Raw genomic sequence first — 13,004 nt, 5'->3', positions numbered from 1 at the left:
TTAGACGCTTCTATAGCAATTTTGACAGAGTCATTTTGTCTGTTGAATCTAAACTAAAAACCTCAAGCCTGTATACTTTTTAACTTTTTTCATTGTATAGTATAACATATATACAAAGCAAAGAAGGAAAAAAATAATAGTTTTCAAAGCACTTTTCAACAAGTAGTTACAGGGCAGATCCGAGTTTGTCATGGGCTACGTACGATACCATCCTCATGGATTTTTCCTTCTAGCTGCTCCAGAACATAGGAGGCTAGAGGGATTAAATATTTTTTTATCATCACAGTCGACTTTTTTCCTTCTTTTTTTGTGAAAAATAACGTATAGATAAAAAAGCAATAAATTTCAAAGCACAGCAACACAATTAGTTGTAGAACAGATTTCAGAGTTTGGTATGGGTTACAATTCCACAATTTTAGGTTTTTACTTCTAGCTGCTCTAAGATACTGGAGACCAAAAGAAATATCAATTTAATGACTCAGCAATCATATTCGTTGGTAAATCCTACCCTCTCTGTGAAACTCAACCATCACCTTTGATCTTTCTAACCCTCTTTAGGGTTGAGCCTATATTTTATGTCCTTGTTTTTTTCATTTTTCTGGAAACTTCTAAGTTGTCTATTTTACAAAAGCTTCAGTCCACAACGGATTAGAAAGGAACAGACTTCCCCTTCACCACGTATGTTTTGAGAAGCACTCGTGTACAGAAATTCCGTTCAGATTCCAGAGAGACCTGGAGTTAGAACTGAGGCTCGGCAGTCATGTCCAACCACAGCAGAGGCCAGAAGTGTGTCCTAGCTGGGTGCACAGGGAAAGGGGGTGCAAAGGGAAAGGGGGACAGCAGGGGCGTTGGTGAGTGTGAGTGGTTTCTGGCACACTTATCTCGCACACTGTGAAACTCAGCCTTTGAAACAGAGACAGAAGACTAAAACCCAGGGGGAGCTCAAGCTAGGGAGGTGCATCCATCCTCCTCATAGCCAGCCTGGACACCACTCCTGGGCTAAGGTTCATATTTTGTCATGAAAGCTGGTAAGGCCACTCTCACTCTAGCCCTTTCCTACTTCTCGGACCTCGATTTCCAGCACTGTGCCCTGGCCTTCTGCTGCCCTGGCCTACAGAACTCCTTGCCATTCTTGGGGTGCCCTGTGCCCTCGAGTGCTCCCTTGCCTTGCACTTGCTGTGCCCTCACTGGGCTTACTTCCACACTAATCCCTCTGCTCCCAGTCCAATGTGACTTCATTTGTGAAAACTTCCTTGATTCTCCACAGCATGGTGAGGCACCTCTTCCTCTAGAGAAACAATTGTTTGGTGAGGGTTAGCTGTCTCCCTATGGAATGCATTTCCTCCCATTAAACCGTGAGCTGAATGAGACTTGAGAACATGTTTTTTCATTTGTATATCTCAAGTACTTCTTGTGGTTTCCTGGTCAGTAGTTGGTACTCAGTGAATATTTTCTGGTGAAGGAATGAATGGTGCGGAGACCCAGGGCCTGGCTACTCCCATACTGAGAATAAGACTGCATGTAGCTGCCTGCAAGGACATGGACACAAGCTAAAGGTCCTCACATCTCCTCAGGGAGGGGGTGTGGGGAGAGAACGTACAGATGCTATCATCAACAAAGCATTAAAACTCCCCTTCCTTGATCACTGTTGATAATAAACCTTCAAGCTCCTGTATCATGAAACCCTACTGAAACTCTGTTCTCACACCCTTATTCTCAACCCTTTTAAGCCCTTGTACTCCCTGCCCCGTTTGTAAGCATTAACTTCCATTTCCTGACCAGCTGTCATCAGGAAGAGCTCCTGTTCCTAAGTCCCAATAAAATTCCTGTCTAACTCTGTGCCTGACGTGTTCTCTTGTTGTATGCTGCATTGACCCACTCTCTTCAAAAGTTGGGTTGGAACAAAGGGTTTTCGGCTTTTAGTCCATCAAGAGAATGGAGACTCTCTTGTCTGTTTCTCGTCCAAGGATAAAGAATTTGAGGAAGAGAGGAGAAGAAAGTTGAGACTACTATCTAAAGTTAGACCTCAGAAAAACTGTCAAATGGGAAGACTCTGAAACGTAGGCATCTAGGATGGGATGTGACATCTCAGTGCCTGGAGAGGGGAGGCTGCTGGTTGTTTATTTAATATCCAATCTTTCCTTCTTCCTTACTAACAGAGTCCTTCTAATATGAGGAGGTAGTATGTCCAGTTGAAAAACCACATCTCTTAGATTCCTCTGTGGATAGGCATAGCAGTGAGAGGCAGGTGGACTATTTGGGGGGGAAGTTCTTGGAAAGCTCTTTAAAGGGTGTTTAGCTGAGAGGTCACCCCTTCTTCATTCCTGCTGCCTAAAACATGGGTATGGTTCCTGGAACTGCAAATGTCAATTTGCAACAAGAAAGCAGTCCTGAGGATGGAAAATATGAGCTAAGGACAGCAAAGGAGAAAGCTGGGAGGAGCCCGAGGCCTATGATATGGAGCCACCCTACCAGCCTGGGCTTGCCCTTTTTTTTTTTTTTTTTACTTTTTTCTTTCCATGAGACAGAAATAAACTCTTAGTTTCTTTTAGCCACTCATATTTTCCATTTTATGTATACAAACCTAATCCTGATTCAAATAAGGGGACTATTTACAAAGGACCTTCATATAATATGTATTTTAAACATATTGCCTGTTTCTAATCTTCATGATTAAAGTAGGCCAGGTTGCTTCACCCCTCTGTGCCTCAATTTCCTCATTAGTAAAATGAGGACAATAGCACCTTCTTGAAGAGTTTCTATATATGCAATAGTGAGAACTGTGCTTGGCACATGGTCAGTGCTTAGTATCAGTCATTACTGCATTGGCAACAGCATGCTCACATTCAGAGGTGAACTCAGAAAGCCTCAGTGCTTGTCGAAGGTCACACAGCTAATAAGTGGTAGAACCACGATTCAAACGCAGGCCAATGTGACTCTTTAAAGTGTGCATTCCCCCACTGCACCCTGGAAGGACCTAATCTGGGTGTGCTGCAGGATGGAGGGGTCAGAGATCAGCCAATGAGTGAAATCCTACCTTTTGCTCTTGTGTGACTCTGACTCTTCCTGGAGAGGGAGCTGAAATCCATCTTGCCCTCTTGTGGCAAGACCATCCGCTGAGAGCTCTTGGCAATCAGTGTGTCAAGAAGGAAGCCACAAGGGGAGGGTGAAGTCAGCCAAGGCTTGGCTTGGCTGGGCAGCTCTATGGGAGAGAGAGCTGGTATTCAGAGAGAAGGCAGGTAGCTAGCCAACTTCCTGGTCCCAAGTCCATTCCCGTGGCGAGGAGTGTCTGCCTGCCATAAAAATGAAAACTCTTCTGGTAGTTGATAAGACTTCTTCAGATATGATGCTCTCCTGAGAGGCATTACGAGAAACGGTTCCCACCTTCTACAAACTCACAATATAATTAATCCATTTGAGCAATCAGCAGGCAGAATGTAAATGACAAAGAACTTGGTTCTGGAGTCAGGCTGCCTGACTCTCAGCTACTTACTCTGACCTCAGGCAACATATTTCACTTCTCTGTGCTTCAGCTGCCTAGCTTAAATAGGGGTGATTATGAACATTAAATGACGTAATATTTGTAAAGTAATCAGAACACTGTCAGACATATAGTGTGAACTGCTTTTTAAATTAATATACACAGAATAATTAGAGATTTATAAATAATATAAATGAAATACTCAGTGTGGTAAAGCTCAGTAAGAATTAGAAATGGGAAAAAATTATAGGGAAAAAGAAAGTTCCACTGAAGTAGAGAGACTTTAAAGACTGGATGAGATTTAGGTACATAAACAAAGGTGTGGCCCAGCTGTAGAGACCATGGGGCAGTGGCTTGGAGGCAGAGACTGGCAAAACGCAGGGACAGATGGCATGGGGGTGGGGTGGAGAGATGGCCAGACAGAAGGATTGGAATTGGGGCATAGGGAGAGAGAAGATGGGGTGCGTAGTTTGAGGCCTGATTACGTGAGATTTTGCAAGTTAGAGTTCCTAGAATAGGCACTGGAGAATATTGAGACTTTTCAGAGGGAAATGACAAGATGAAAGTGGTGTTTTAGGAAGATTCGCCTGGTAGTAATTTCCTGGAAAGATTGGAGAGAAGAAAAGACTAGAAGAAGGGAGGTTAAGAAGTAGTTGCAATAATTCTAACTTGTGGGCAGGCACTGGTGGCTCAGTGACAGAGTTCTTGCCTGCCATGCTGGAGACCGGGTTCGAGTCCTGGTGCCTGCCCATGCAAAAATAAATAAATAAAATAATAATTCTGGCTCGAGGTGGTGAGGGTTAACTTAATCTTGTAGTAAACATGGAAGAGATGAGCAGAATCCGAGAAGATGAGAGAAATCTAGCTTTAAATTTTAGAAAATAAAAGTAAGATATATCTAGATTTTAAAAAGCACAAAGGTATAATTTTTTTTCAATCTCCCTTCTCTTCCTCACTCCTAATTTGGCTCAACGAAAGTAACCACTCTTAACAATTTCTTGTGTTATTTCAAAGAAGTTTGAAACATATACCTAGATATATACATGTAGAGAGTGCGAGTGGCCCAGCTTATAGACACCCAACCTGTGCAGACACACAGAGCCATGCTCTCAGAAGAGGGAGGGCCCCAGACTTGGTTTCATGCTCTCTTGCTGCTGTCTTAAAATTCTTAATTTTTGAACAAGGAACTCCACATTTTCATTTTGCATTGGGCCCCACAAATGATGCAGCCTGTCATGTATCCTGTATGTCTGTATATACATATGCATATGTGTGTTTTAAAATTTAATTTCATATTATATATTGTTCTACGCTTTATCTTTTTTTTTAACTCAATATTCTATCTTTTGGGATGCACAGGGGTTCAGTGCTAGAATGCTTCAATTGAACCAGAGACCGGGTTCAATTCCCAGTACATGGACCCCCAAACAAATAAAATTAAATTAAAAAATAACTTCTATCTTTGGAGTTCTTTTCATTTACAGATCTACTTCTTTTTAATATCCATGGTATGGTTGTATTAAAATTAGTCACTCAAGTCTCCTTATTGATGGACATGACTTTGTTTAGGGATTTTTGCTTTTAAAATGATGCTGAAAGGACCATCCTTGTACATCTATAACTTTTGTATGCCTTACAATTATATTCGAGGGAATACTAGCAGTGGAATTGCTGTGTCAAAGGATGTTTGCCTTTAAAATTAGGACAAATATTGCCATGTTGCTCTCCAAAATGTTTGTGCTAATTTTCATTCCTACTAAGAATATTTGAGAATTCTTCTCACAGTTAACCAATTATGGAGTTTTTCAAACTTTAAAAATTTTGCCAATCTGTTACACAAAAACCAGCATCTTGTAGTTGTTTTAATTTGCAATTATTTAATTTTGTGTGAGGTTGAATAATTTTTCTGTATATTTTATTTATTGGTTATTTTTGTATTTCTCTTCTTAGGAATTACCTTTTGGAATCTTTTTGTACATTTTCCTTTTAGATTGTTTATCGTTTGCTTTTCTTTATATTATTAAAGGAGCTAATCATTTTTCTATAATATGGTTATAAATATTTTCCCTGACTTATTAATCTTTTGATTTTGTTTACAGCTTTTTTTTTCATATAAAAAAGCAAAGTCCCTTCCAAACACGTGACTCCCCGGGAACGGTGCACTCTCCCGGGCGGGCTGTGGCGGCTCGCGCCTTCCCCCCGCGCTTGGCGCCCTGGGCCAACTAGGAAATTCGGACGGGCGCTCTCCCGGGCTGCAGCGGCCAGCGACCCTCCCCGCGTTCGGACCCCGGGCCGGCTGGCACTCTTCCAAGCCGCTTCGGCTGGCGAACCTCTCCGATGGCAAGAGTTTTCCAAAGTTAAAGGACCACAGCACCTTTTACTGGTGGGACCCGCAACAAATGTGTGCCACGAGCGCCACCTATTGGGAAGGATAAGAAAAACAGAACCCAGAGATTTCACAGAAAAATCCTCCAAATTGTTGGGTCCAACACCCAGGGAAATCTGACTAAATGCCCAGACGCCAGCAGAAGATAACGGATCACGCTCAAAAAATTGAAAATATGGCCCAGTCAAAGGAACAAACCAATAGTTCAAATGAGATACAGGAGCTGAGACAACTAATGCTGAATATACGAACAGAAATGGAAAACCTCTTCAAAAACGAAATCGATAAATTGAGGGAGGACATGAACAAGACATGGGCTGAACAAAAAGAAGAAATAGAAAAACTGAAAAAACAAATCACAGAACTTATGGAAGTGAAGGACAAAGTAGAAAAGATGGAAAAAACAATGGATACCTACAATGATAGATTTAAAGAAACAGAAGATAGAATTAGTGATTTGGAGGATGGAACATCTGAATTCCAAAAAGAAACAGAAACTATCCGGAAAAGAATGGAAAAATTTGAACAGGGTATCAGGGAACTCAAGGACAATATGAACCGCACAAATATACGTGTTGTGGGTGTCCCAGAAGGAGAAGAGAAGGGAAAAGGAGGAAAAAAACTAATGGAAGAAATTATCACTGAAAATTTCCCAACTCTTATGAAAGACCTAAAATTACAGATCCAAGAAGTGCAGCGCACCCCAAAGAGATTAGACCCAAATAGGCGTTCTCCAAGACACTTACTAGTTAGAATGTCAGAGGTCAAAGAAAAAGAGAGGATCTTGAAAGCAGCAAGAGAAAAACAATCCATCACATACAAGGGAAACCCAATAAGACCATGTGTAGATTTCTCAGCAGAAACCATGGAAGCTGGAAGACAGTGGGATGATATATTTAAATTACTAAAAGAGAAAAACTGCCAACCAAGACTCCTATATCCAGCAAAATTGTCCTACAAAAATGAGGGAGAAATTAAAACATTTTCAGACAAAAAGTCACTGAGAGAATTTGTGACCAAGAGACCAGCTCTGCAAGAAATACTAAAGGGAGCACTAGAGTCAGATACGAAAAGACAGAAGAGAGAGGTATGGAGAAGAGTGTAGAAAGAAGGGAAGTCAGATATGATATATATAATACAAAAGGCAAAATGTTAGAGGAAAATATTATCCAAACAGTAATGACACTAAATGTTAATGGACTGAATTCCCCAATCAAAAGACATAGACTGGCAGAATGGATTAAAAAACAGGATCCTTCTATATGCTGTCTACAGGAAACACATCTTAGACCCAAAGATAAACATAGGTTGAAAGTGAAAGGTTGGGAAAAGAGATTTCATGCAAATAACAACCAGAAAAGAGCAGGAGTGGCTATACTAATATCCAACAAGTTAGACTTCAAATGTAAAACAGTTAAAAGAGAAAAAGAAGGATCTATCTACTAATAAAAGGAACAATTAAACAAGAAGACATAACAATCATAAATATTTACGCACCGAATCAGAATGCCCCAAAATACGTGAGGAATACACTGCAAACACTGAAAAGGGAAATAGACACATATACCATAATAGTTGGGGACTTCAATTCACCACTCTCATCAATGGACAGAACATCTAGACAGAGGATCAATAAAGAAATAGAGAATCTGAATATTACTATAAATGACCTAGACTTAACAGACATTTATAGGACATTACATCCCACAACAGCAGGATACACCTTTTTCCCAAGTGCTCATGGATCATTCTCAAAGATAGACCATATGCTGGGTCACAAAGCAAGTCTTAACAAATTTAAAAAGATTGAAATCATACACAACACTTTCTCAGATCATAAAGGAATGAAGTTGGAAATCAATAATAGGCAGAGTGCCAGAAAATTCACAAAGACGTGGAGACTCAACAACACACTCTTAAACAACGAGTGGGTCAAAGAAGAAATTGCAAGAGAAATTAGTAAATACCTCGAGGCGAATGAAAATGAAAACACAACATACCAAAACTTATGGGATGCAGCAAAGGCAGTGCTAAGAGGGAAATTTATTGCCCTAAATGCCTATATCAGAAAAGAAGAAAAGGCAAAAATGCAGGAATTAACTGTCCACTTGGAAGAACTGGAGAAAGAACAGCAAACTAATCCCAAAGAAAGCAAAAGGAAAGAAATAACAAAGATCAGAGCAGAAACAAATGAAATTGAAAACATGAAAACAATAGAGAAAATCAATAAGACCAGAAGTTGGTTCTATGAGAAAATCAATAAGATTGATGGGCCCTTAGGAAGATTGACAAAAAGAAGAAGAGAGAGGACACAAATAAATAAGATCACAAATGGAAGAGGAGACATAACCACTGACCTCACAGAAATAAAGGAGGTAATAACAGGATACTATGAACAACTTTACGGTAATAAATACAACAATTTAGATGAAATGGACAAGTTCCTAGAAAGGCATGAACAACCAACTTTGACTCAAGAAGAAATAGATGACCTCAACAAACCAATCACAAGTAAAGAAATTGAATCAGTCATTCAAAAGCTTCCCAAAAAGAAAAGTCCAGGACCAGATGGCTTCACATGTGAATTCTACCAGACATTCCAGAAAGAATTAGTACCAACTCTGCTCAAACTCTTCAAAAAAATTGAAGTGGAGGGAAAGCTACCTAATTCATTCTATGAAGCCAACATCACCCTCATACCAAAACCAGGCAAAGATATTACAAAAAAAGAAAACTACAGACCATTCTCTCTAATGAATATAGATGCAAAAATCCTCAACAAAATTCTAGCAAATCGAATCCAGCAACACATTAAAACAATTATACATCATGACCAAGTAGGATTCATCCCAGGTATGCAAGGATGGTTCAACATAAGAAAATCAATTAATGTAATACACCATATCAACAAATCAAAGCAGAAAAATCACATGATCATCTCAATTGATGCAGAGAAGGCATTTGACAAGATTCAACATCCTTTCCTGTTGAAAACACTTCAAAGGATAGGAATACAAGGGAACTTCATTAAAATGATAGAGGGAATATATGAAAAACCCACAGCTAATATCGTCCTCAATGGGGAAAAATTGAAAACTTTCCCCCTAAGATCAGGAACAAGACAAGGATGTCCATTATCACCACTATTATTCAACATCGTGTTGGAGGTTCTAGCCAGAGCAATTAGACAAGAAAAAGAAATAGAAGGCATCAAAATTGGAAAGGAAGAAGTAAAACTATCACTGTTTGTGGACGATATGATACTATACGTCGAAAACCCAGAAAAATCCACAACAAAACTACTAGAGCTAATAAATGAGTACAGCAAAGTAGCAAGTTATGAGATCAACATTCAAAAATCTGTAGTGTTTCTATACACTAGCAATGAACAAACTTAAGGGGAAATCAAGAAACAAATTCCATTTACAATTGCAACTAAAAGAATAAAATACCTAGGAATAAATTTAACTAAAGAGACAAAAGACCAATACAAAGAAAACTACAAAAAACTGTTAAAAGAAATCACAGAAGACCTAAATAGATGGAAGGGCATACCGTGTTCATGGATTGGAAGACTAAATATAGTTAAGATGTCAATCCTACCTAAATTGATTTACAGATCCAATGCAATGCCAATCAAAATCCCAACAACTTATTTTTCAGAAATAGAAAAACCAATAACCAAATTTATCTGGAAGGGCAGAGTGCCCCGAATTGCTAAAAGTATCTTGAGGGAAAAAAACGAAGCTGGAGGTCTCACGCTGCCGGACTTTAAGGCATATTATGAAGCCACAGTGGTCAAAACAGCATGGTATTGGCATAAAGATAGATATATCGACCAATGGAATCGAATAGAGTGCTCAGATATAGACCCTCTCATCTATGGACATTTGATCTTTGATAAGGCAGTCAAGCCAACTCACCTGGGACAGAACAGTCTCTTCAATAAATGGTGCCTAGAGAACTGGATATCCATATGCAAAAGAATGAAAGAGGACCCGTATCTCACAACCTATACAAAAGTTAACTCAAAATGAATCAAAGATCTAAACATTAGGTAAGACCATAAAACAGTTAGAGGAAAATGTAGGGCGATGTCTTATGAATCTTACAATTGGAGGCAGTTTTATGGACCTTAAACCTAAAGCAAGAGCACTGAAGAAGGAAATAAATACATGGGAGCTCCTCAAAATTAAACACTTTTGTGCATCAGAGAACTTCATCAAGAAAGTAGAAAGACAGCCTACACAATGGGAGACAATATTTGGAAACGACATATCAGATAAAGGTCTAGTATCCAGAATTTATAAAGAGATTATTCAACTCAACAACAAAAAGACAGCCAACCCAATTACAAAATGGGAAAAAGACTTAAACAGACACCTACCAGAAGAAGAAATACGGATGGCCAAGAGGCACATGAAGAGATGCTCAATGTCCCTGGCCATTAGAGAAATGCAAATCAAAACCACAATGAGATATCATCTCACACCCACCAGAATGGCCATTATCAACAAAACAGAAAATGACAAGTGCTGGAGAGGATGCGGAGAAAGAGGCACACTTATCCACTGTTGGTGGGAATGTCAAAGGGTGCAACCACTGTGGAAGGCAGTTTGGCGGTTCCTCAAAAAGCTGAATATAGAATTGCCATACGACCCAGCAATACCATTGCTAGGTATCTACTCAAAGGACTTAAGGGCAAAGACACAAACGGACATTTGCACACCAATGTTTATAGCAGCGTTGTTTGCAATTGCAAAGAGATGGAAACAGCCAAAATGTCCATCAACAGAAGAGTGGCTAAACAAACTGTGGTATATACATACGATGGAATATTATGCAGCTTTAAGACAAGATAAACTTATGAACCATGTAATAACATGGATGGACCTAGAGAATATTATGCTGAGTGAATCCAGCCAAAAACTAAAGGACAAATACTGTATGGTCCCACTGATGTGAACAGACATTCGAGAATAAACTTGAAATATGTCATTGGTAACAGAGTTCAGCAGGAGTTAGAAACAGGGTAAGACAATGGGTAATTGAAGCTGAAGGGATACAGACTGTGCAACAGGACTAGATACAAAAACTCAAAAATGGACAGCACAATAATACCAAATTGTAAAGTAATCATGTTAAAATACTGAATGAAGCTGCATCTGAGATATAGGGTTTTTTTTGTTTTTGTTTGCTTGTTGGTTTGTTTGTTGTTGTTGTTTTTTACTATTACTACTACTTTTATTTCTTTTCTTTATATTAACATTTTATATCTTTTTCTGTTGTGTTGCTAGTTCCTCTAAACCGATGCAAATGTACTAAGAAACAATGATCATGCATCTATGTGATGATGTTAAGAATTACTGAGTGCATATGTAGAATGGTATGATTTCTAAATGTTGTGTTAATTTCTTTTTTTTTTTTTTCGTTAATAAAAAATAAAATAAAAAAAAAAAAAAAAAAAAAAAAACCACAATGAGATATCATCTCACACCCACCAGAATGGCCATTATCAACAAAACAGAAAATGACAAGTGCTGGAGAGGATGCGGAGAAAGAGGCACACTTATCCACCATTGGTGGGAATGTCAAATGGTGCAACCACTGTGGAAGGCAGTTTGGCGGTTCCTCAAAAAGCTGAATATAGAATTGCCATACGACCCAGCAATACCATTGCTGGGTATCTACTCAAAGGACTTAAGGGCAAAGACACAAACGGACATTTGCACACCAATGTTTATAGCAGCATTATTTACATTTGCAAAGAGATGGAAACAGCCAAAATGTCCATCAACAGACGAGTGGCTAAACAAACTGTGGTATATACATACGATGGAATATTATGCAGCTTTAAGACAGAATAAACTTATGAAGCATGTAATAACATGGATGGACCTAGAGAACATTATGCTGAATGAGACTAGCCAAAAACTAAAGGACAAATACTGTATGGTCCCACTGATGTGAACCGACATTCGAGAATAAACTTGGAATATGTCATTGGTAACAGAGACCATTAGGAGTTAGAAATAGGGTAAGATAATGGGTAATTGGAGCTGAAGGGATACAGACTGTGCAACAGGACTGAATACAAAAACTCAAAAATGGACAGCACAATACTACCTAATTGTAATGTAATTATGTTAAAACACTGAATGAAGCTGCATCTGAGCTATAGTTTTTTTTAATATATTTTTTGTATTTTTTATTTTTATTTTTTCCCTATATTATCATTTTATTTCTTTTTCTGTTGTCTTGCTATTTCTTTTTCTAAATTGATGAAAATGTACTAAGAAATGATGATCATACATTTATGTGATGATATATGGAATGATTTCTAAATGTTGTGTTCGTTAATTTTTTTTAATAAATAAAAAAAAGAATGAAAGATAGAGAAAAAAAAGTAAACCACATTAGGAAAAAAAAATTAGGAAAATGCAAGTCAAACACACAATGAGATACCACTTCACACTCAGAAGGATGGCTATTATATGAATAGATAGATAGATAGGGAATAACAAGTGTTGGCAACGATATGGAAAAACTGGGACCCTCTTCCATTTCAGGTGGGAATGTAAAATGGTGCATGCTCAGTGGAAAACAGTTTGATGGTTTGCTGGTTTGAAAGGATGTATGTACCCTAGAAAAGCCATGTTTTAATCTAATCTCACTTTGTAAAGGCAGCCATTTCTTCTAATCCTTACTCAGTACTGAATGTTTGAAACTTTAATTAGATCATCTCTTTGGAAATATGACTCAATCAAAAGTGGTTGTTAAACTGGAAAAGGTGGAGATGTGTCTCCACCCATTCCAGGTGGGTTTTGATTAGTTTACTGGAATCCTATAAAAGAGGAAACATTTTGAAGAAAGCAAGAGATTCTGAAAGAGCAGAACAACATAGCCAAAAATTATACCTTTGTGCTAGCAGAGAGTCTACTAGCCAGCGACCTTTGGAGATGAAGAAGGAAAATGTCTCCAGGGAGCTTCATGAAATAGGAAGCCAGGAGAGAAAGCTAGCAGATGACGCCATGTTCACCACGTGCCCTTACAGATGAGCGAGGAACCCTGAACTTCATCAGATTTCTTCAACCAAGGTGTCTTTCCCTGGGTGTCTTAGATTGGATATTTCTATAG

At 38.7% G+C, this 13,004-nt stretch overlaps 1 long non-coding RNA gene across 2 annotated transcripts in view; it reads right to left on the bottom strand.

The window, feature by feature from the left end:
- The window catches only part of LOC143679755 (uncharacterized), a 58,148-nt gene that overhangs the window by 24,585 nt on the left and 20,559 nt on the right, over positions 1-13,004 (bottom strand). For both annotated transcript variants that reach the window (XR_013173932.1, XR_013173933.1), the window contains exon 4: positions 3,038-3,202. This is a non-coding gene — a long non-coding RNA (uncharacterized LOC143679755). The remainder of the gene's footprint in view (positions 1-3,037; positions 3,203-13,004) is intronic.

This window comes from Tamandua tetradactyla, chromosome 4 (assembly GCF_023851605.1).
Source record: "Tamandua tetradactyla isolate mTamTet1 chromosome 4, mTamTet1.pri, whole genome shotgun sequence".
NCBI lineage: Eukaryota > Metazoa > Chordata > Mammalia > Pilosa > Myrmecophagidae > Tamandua > Tamandua tetradactyla.
This window is presented reverse-complemented; position numbering and strand designations above follow the sequence as displayed.